Genomic DNA, 8268 nt, shown 5'->3' on the forward strand with positions numbered 1-8268 from the left:
AGCCCTCGGAGGCGGTGCGATGGACGTGGCCACACTGCCCTCCAGTGGCCAGACCGCCGAACAACACGCCTGGGCCCCGTTTGGGGGTCGGGGTGACGTGTCCACCCTCTGCCCTTGCTACGTTTGAAAGTGGGGTTTGTTCATCCGTGGTTCCTCTTACATGCCGCCAAAGCTGCCACAGTGCACACTGATCCAACTGCAGGGGATTTGCCGCCTTCGGTGATTCTCAAACTTTAGTGTGCGCAGGAATGCCCCCTGGACAGTTCTTTCAAACCCGGATTGCTGGGTCCCCCAACTAAGAGAGTTTGCATTTCTAACAAGTCCTCAGGCGATGCTGAGCTGCTGCTCTGCTGGTCCTGGAGCCACACTCAGAGAACCACTGGCTTGGCTCACTCTCTCTCACGGGGTTTCTGTCATCTACTCATTCAATACAGAATATGTCGTGCTAGGCCCAGAGGACGAGTGGATGGAACAACTTTCCCACCCCTGGCGGAGCTTAGTCTAACGGAGGAGACAGACTTGTTTCAACAAATCACCTAGAAAGAAATATATGATTCTATTTGAAAAGGCTTTCAAACTCCTGTGAAAGAAAAGAATAAGGTGCTCAGAGAACATATATAAATGGGGCACTAATTTAGATTTGGGATGGGAAGGTTCTCGAGGAAGACCTCTCTGAGGAAACCCTTAAGCTGAGGCCAGGAGGAGAGATGAGGTCCTGAGGGGAGTGGGGAGGGGACTGGAGCTGGCAGGTAAGATGCAGACCCTGGTTGTAGAAGCAGAGACTGGTGGCGGGGCAAGCACGGGGTCAGAGCCTCCTAGGCCCATGCCTCTGGTACCCACATAGCTCCCTCCTCAGAAGGGCAGCATCCAGGGGAGAAGAGGGCCTGCCTGCATGCTCAGATCTTAGCCACCCCTGTCAGCGCCAAGAAAGATGCTCCACCTTCAGGAACCCCAGCCAGGTGCCCACAGCCACAAACTTCTCTTTGCCTGAACAGATTTACGTAGGTCCCTTCCGTAAGGCCTGAAGGATGGTCACATTTGATGGAACCAGGTCTGCTGAGTAATGATGAGTAGACATGATGTTACCATCCACCCATCAGTGCCCTCAGTGTGCCATCTCCTCCCTCCTGCAGGTCCAGGATCCAGCTGTTTCTCCAATGAGCACTTTTAAGCACCTACTATGTGCTCTGCACTAGGATCACTGCAATGCTTTGTGGGGCATGGCACAAACAGGCCAGCCTGCCCTAGGAGGTTCCAAGCACCCTGGAGGGCAGGTAGGTGGAGTACACCCTCCCCACCCCAGTCTCAGCCGCAGCCTGCCTTGTGCACCCGCACCCCACCCAAATGTCCCTGGGGCTGCTCATTGCAGGTGGGCCAGGCTGACAAATGACAGCCAGGAATTCTAGTGTGCGAATGATTCTTACTTGGTATCAATTCCAGCTTGATGACAGGGGCCAGGATGAGCACCAACCACTGCCTGTTTCTCCCTCGTGCTCTGACAAGGAGGTATCATCCCATTAATCCTGTCACCTTGTTCAGTCCCTTCTGTCCCCAATTTTCACATCTGAAAAATGGGGGGTGGGGATGAGTTGTGTTAGATGATCTCCAAGGGTTTTTGGTCCATGCCTAGCCCACCAGTGCACTGTTGGAGAGATGGACGAGAACAGCCCTGCCCAGTGACCCCATGACCTAGCGTTATGCAAAGCAAGGCCTTTGTCATTAACAGACTCCAGGTTGGGGAAAGGAGAGGGGAGCAGCTAAAAAACTATGTGCAGCTTTAGAATCAATCAAATCAATCCAACTCTACTCCTGACTCTGTGATAGCCAGCAAGTGGTTTAACTTCTCTGAGCCTGTTTCCTCATCTGAGAAATGGGAATAGCATGGTACCTACCTCATTGGGCTGTTCTGAAGATTACTGATAATAGCTACCACTTAGCAAGTGCTTGATCCGTGCCAGGCAGCACACTCCATGAGGTCATGTGCAGAAGTGCTGGTCCCATGTCAGCAAGGAGTAGGGCTCCATCGTGGTCATTAATGCATGACACCCCTACTGCTCTGCACACATATATTTATGTAGTCCTACGGCCCTACTGCTCTGCACACATATATTTAACAGGTGAAGGGGCTTAGCAAGCCCTTGGCACATAATAAGCACTCAGTAAACGGTAGGCTTCTTTATTAGCCAGAGAGAAGGTACTCTTGTGAGGAGGTCCTACAGAAGGAGAAATATGGAGAAGTGGGTGACCCGAGATGATGGCTCACACACCTCTCCCAAGAGGGCCAGCCCCATGCCTAGCAAGGCAGTTCCCTGGCTAGGACGTCAGCTCTTACTCACTCTTCCCAGAGAGCAGCTAATTAGCCTCCCAGCAGCCAGGAGCTCCCCAGATGAAAGGTGCTTAATACAAGCTCAAGGCGTAACCCCCATATTTATAACTAAGGTTCCCTGGGGTGAGGAAGGCCCCAGGGCAGAGAGACAGGCCAGATCAGGGCCTCGCCTTCTTTATGACGGAGGTTCCCAGGGAAAGGAGCCGGCTGGGGTGGCTGTGAGCCTGAGAAAGGGCTCGGGGTGGTGGGTGTGGGGCTTCAGAGGGAGCCCCTCCCTGGGAGTGGGCGGGGCCCTGTGGCTGAGGAGGCAGAGTGAATGCTTCAGGGCCCAAGCTGCCTCCCAAAGTGGGAGCTCCAAGGTCAGGAGACAGCCTAGAATAGGATGGATCAGAGCGAGGGCTCTGCTGCTGGGCTGCCAGGTCAGAATCCCAACTCTGCTATGGCCATTCCATGTCCCAGAGCCTCAGCTTCCTCATCTGTAAAACAGGGATAATGATAACATTGACCTCACAGCTATTTACTGATAGCACTTAGTACAGACAGGACCTGGCACCCACTATGTAAAGAATGAGGATTTGTGCATTTATTCATTCAACAGATATTTATTGAGTACCTGCTATGTGCCAGGCACTGGGTGTTAGAAATACAGTCATGAACAAAACAGATCCAGTATTCCTGTGACCCTAGAACCAAGAGGTTGGTAATACACTGCCTGGCAGTGACCTGCGCTGTGGGAATCGGGTATGAGGATGGGGTCAGGTGTCCGATACAGTGACAGAAGAGCAGGTGCCCAGGCACATATGGGCAGATTAACAAATGAACCGGGATTGAAGGGCCAGCCCAAAGTGCGCAGCAAATCAGAGGCGGGAGCCTGGGCCTGCAGCATAGGAATCTTCACCCACAGCTGCTGAAGCAGCCACGGCAGCTCCCTCTGCCCCTGACTAAGGGGTGTGCCCAGCGAAGCCACCTGCCCTCACCTACCCCCTTGGCTCCTGCCCCTGACTCCTGCAGTCTGGAATCCAGCAAGGCAAGGGAACTGACACAGCCCCCAGGGTCACGACGGCTTCCATTCTTTGACATTCACCAGTGTCACTGGCTGAGCTCGGGCTACATGGCCATCTCCTCTCTGAATCCTCCCAACCAGCTGGTGAAGTCAGTAGCACCCCTGTGGGTTTTTTATTTTGTTTTGTTTTGTTTTGTTTTGTTTATCAAGGTAACGTTCACATAACATAACGTGAAGCATTTTAAAGTGAACACTTCAGTGGAATTTAGTATATTTACAGGGTTGTGGAACCTCTGCCTCCGTCTAGTTCCAAAACATTTTTATCACCCCGAAAGGAAACCCGTACCCACTAAACAGTTGCTCTCCTTTCCCTCCTCCCCCTGGAAACCACCCTCTACTTCCTGTCGCTATGGGGTTGCCTATTCTGGACACTTCACCTAGTCCAGAGCTTTTGTGTCTGGCTTCTGTCACTTAGCATCATGTTTTTGAGGTTTATCCAGGTTGTAACATGTATTGTTATTGCACCTCGGTCTATGGCTAAATAATGTTCCATTGTCTGTAAGCACCCCCATCTTACAGATGAGGAAACAGTCCCAAGGTGCTGAGACTCCCAGCCTGAGTCCACGCCAGACAGACATGGTCCGTGCAAGCCTGCTCCCCAGATGGCCCCATCCTGGCACTGCCGTCTGGGAGGAGGCTGCCCTGGGGGTGATGCTGGTCCCTGAGTGGTGACCTGACCCCTTCTAAGGTTCACTTCTCAGTGCAGGTTCACAGGCATGGGTGCTCTGGCCTCCCAGTCACCCTGCTCCAGGCAAGACCATAGCCTGGCTGCAGGGGCCACCTCCTTGGGGGAATTCCAGCCCCTGGCCAACCACAGACCATAGCACTCCCGGGGTTGAACCGTTTCTCACAAGTGGGTTGTGACAGCTGGGAGGTGCTCAACCCTGGGGGCCAGCCCGGTGGGCAGGCCATGTTGGGAACGCTGTTCCCCGCCAGCTTCCCTAGGCAACACGGCCAGCCCCGTCCAGCAAGTGGACCACTCAGGTGGCAGGCATGTACTGAGCACCCACTGTATACCAGCCAGGCACCACCAGGCTTCCAAGGAGCTCCCTTTCTGATGAGGATGAGCCACCCCAGAACAGAAACTGGGTGCTGAGGCTGGGGGCAGGACAGAGGGGTGCTCCAAGAACAAGCACCAGCACTGAGCACAGGGAGGTTCTGGCTGGCAGTGCCTGACATGGCCCACACCGGGGATCCCTGGCCTCAGGAAAGCAGGGCTGTCACATCAAGAAGGCCACGACATAAGGGCCTCTACCAACGTCCAGCTTTAGGTGGAGGGCACGGAGATGGCAATACACAGGACCCTAGAATGCCTGCCTGGGGATGCCCACCTTGGCCCACTCGATGGCCAGTTGATGGCCCAGTTGATGGCCAGTGTGCACTGTCCACGCACCTGTTCTGACACTGCCTAGTGTCTAGTTATTCTTCCATTTCACTCATTCAGTGCCAGTTACTCTACTGAACAATAAGGATATAAAGTTTTAAAAACAAAACATGTTCCTGTCCTCTGGAAGCTTAAAATAGAGCGAACTGAGAAGGAAACTGATAATGACCACCTTGCCAGGGGCAAGGAGACCAGAGGCAGGGCCCTAACCCATGGGCAGCTGCAGCTGGAATGTATGAGAGTGTGTGTGTCTGTGCTGGCGAGTCCACAGCCGAGCTCACCTCCAGACAATTATGCACTCCTACCCACTCATCTCATCCCACCTCATCCCCACCAAGGCAGGTCTACTCAGTAAGTCAGGCTGAAAACATGAGCCTGGGGAGTTGGGACTCCTTGACTGCTACCCCTACCTGCAACCCATCCAGGATGAAGGAGGCATTATCCAGCAAGGACATGGCCACTGAAAGTGCCACTGAGGACTAGCCAAAGGGAGGGGAAGGGCTCCCTACAGCCCTTCCCCTGCTGGGCTGAGTTGAATGGCCGGGGACTTACCCAGGTTGGTACAAAACCACTGGCCCCAGGGCCATCCCCTAGTAACACAGCACTTCCTGGGTGCCAGTGCATGCTGAGTATGTCACATGCATTTCTTAAACCACTAAGATTTTACCAGTGACTTACCCAAAGTCACCGGGCCAGTGTGTAGAAAATGTGCATTCTTGTGCGAGCCACTCCAAAGTTCACACCCACAACTCTACACATCCCCTAACCAAAGCCAAGGGGCCCAAAACGCTCCCCTGTGCACCTCACACGGCTGCCTGTCTAGGGGAAATGAAGGAAATCCCTTCACACGGAACCCCTGCCCCAGCCGTGCTCCAGTCCCTCTCTCTTCCCCTCCCCTAGCTGACCCCACAGCTAAGCCCACCTTTTGGCATTCAGGGTGCACCTGCTGCCCCAGGGAACTCCTAGATGAGCTGGAGGGAACAGTCTGCACTGGGGCTGTGGGTGGAAGGGAAGAGGACGGGGGCTAACTAGGTCCTGGGCACACAGGGCCTCACGTGGGAAGGAAAATGCTCCCTCAGAGGGTCAGATGCTCTCAGCCAGTTCCCACCCCCTGGTGCTGTCACGGAGAACTTCCTTGGCAGAGAGGGGAGAGAGCAAGCTAGATCTTGCTCCAAGTGTCTTGGGTGACCTGAAAACCCCAGGGCATCCTGAGGGAAAGAAGGCCAGGGAAGGGATGCACAGGAAGCTGGGTGACTGTTGCCCTCCATTCCAGGGTTGGCGGAGGGGACCACCTGTCCAGGGAGCATAGCTTAGCTGAGGGGCAGGAATGGGCCCCTCCCTGTCCCAGGGTCCACCCAGGGTCAGATGGGGCCAACTATAGTCCCTACGGCCAGGACATGGCTGCTGAGAGGCCCTGTGACTACAGCTGTGTTCTCTGGGCTCTGGCTGAAGCACTTTGCATGTATTAATCCTAAAGCCGATCTTTACAGCCTCCCTGAAAGGAAGGTGCATGAGGTCCCTGTTTTACAGATGAAGAAACTAAGGCTCAGAGATTGGAGAAATGTACCCATAGCCAGATGGCCAGGAAACAGTACAGTCAGGATTCACATCTTTCCGATTCCAAAGCCTTTGCCCTTGACAACTGCTTAGAGCTTTTTTGCTGGCTGTGCCTAGCACCAGGCTGGTACCTCAGACATTCAGGTATTCACTGGGATGAGGGAGGGAGTGGACAGGTAAGGGGATATGTGAGAGGATATGGGGATGAGTGGGAGGGCAAGTGAGTGTATAAGCCCGTGGGTTAGTGAGTGGTTTACTCACATACAGTGGTTTACTACTGAACCAGTCAGTGGACACGCAGACTAGTAAATGAATGTTGCGGTGGTTAAAGGGCTGAGCTAGAGAGAGGAGCAATCGCTGCTCTGTCAAATGGCCTCCAGGAGTGAAGAGGGAATGTGGCTTCTGAGAAACTGGGTGGCCCACTGGGATCTGGTTTACCATGAATAATAGCCCCCAAGTGGTCTCCCTCCCTGGAAAGAACCCTACCCAGAAAGGGACTCTGGAGGCCACAGGGCTTCTGCCTGCCAGGCACACGCACATTCCATGACCAAGTGATGGGCTGGCCAGGTCAATCATCTACAGGGCTTTGGGAGCTCCATTGCTTAAGAGGAACCTGAGCCACGTATCGATCTGCCCACCCCTGCTGGGAGGAAAAGAGGAAAAAGAGATCCATTGGTTCTGCCCAAGGTGGAGGTGGGGATGGGTGGCCAAGAGGCCCCAACTGCTGTCCTGGGAAGGCAGGTAGGCCTGACCAGGACAGCACTCCTTTGCACTGACTGTTGGGCCCTGGGGGTCACTGCCCGGTCCCTGTTTGCCCAAGGGGGTGGGTGCAAGGTGGTGCGGATGTGACTCAGCAAGGGGTCACTGCCATGGACAGGGAAGGCCAATGGGGTAAGGGGCAGGCTGGACTGGACCCAGGAGTCAGGATAACATGGCAAAAAGGGGTTGTGGATCTTGGGGCTGGAGGCAGGGAAACTTAGGGATCTATAGCCCACCAACACCTTCCATGAGGCTCAAGGGAAGTAACTGGACCAGGTCAAAGGCAACTCCATGAGTTAAAGGGCACACAGGGGAACTCTCCCATCCAGCCCTCAGCCAGCTCTCCAAGGAAGACTGGAGCAAGCCAGGGGCAGGTGCTGGCCAGTGTGCTTCTGGAGAACAAGTACCAGATGCTGCTCAACTTGGGGTCAGAGGAAGCCAAGAGGGGACCCCAGAGCCATGCCTGGTCAGGCACAGTCCCTCCCCAGTCGTGAGTTTGTACCCACTGCCCACTTCGGGAGTGGGGGCTTGTCATGACATACAGTGAGCTAACAGAGGGTATGAAGGGCCTCCTGGAGGGGGTGGGGTGCACAGGAAACTGCTCAACACCTTGGTGCTCTCCCCTGTGCACTCACATCTTGCATGAGCTGCCTGTCCTGGAGGAATCCTTAAAGGGGACAGACAGCACCATCTTCCCTCACCTTTCTGCACAGGGTCCCAGGAATCTGAGCAGGGCAAATGCTTTCACCACCCTGTTCTGAGAACAAACTGAGCAGGCCTATTAGCCCCATATTCCCACATGGGATCCTGGAGACTAGGCTCCATCCTGGAAAATGCCATAGAGGTCACTTTGGGCATGCAGCACATCGGCTGTCCGAGGGGGTGTGTTTAGAGCCGGACACCTTCCGGTCCTGCACAGGCCCTGAGGAGCAGGCGAGTGCCCTCTAGTGGCCGCTCCCGGCACAGGTTGCATAGAGCCCCACTCCCTAAAGACAGCTGGTCTAGGAGCACAGGGACAACTCCAGCCTCCTGTGGGGTCTGGAAGCGCTGTGCAACTAACCCTCAATTTTTTCAAAAGAAAAAAGAAAGTGATAGATCTACATCAGAAGGTCATTGCAAGATGGCAGAACAACATATACAGCCCTTTAGCATGGCTTTCTCCAAATATTAGTGATAATG

This window comes from Macaca mulatta, chromosome 7 (assembly GCF_049350105.2).
Source record: "Macaca mulatta isolate MMU2019108-1 chromosome 7, T2T-MMU8v2.0, whole genome shotgun sequence".
NCBI classification, from domain to species: domain Eukaryota; kingdom Metazoa; phylum Chordata; class Mammalia; order Primates; family Cercopithecidae; genus Macaca; species Macaca mulatta.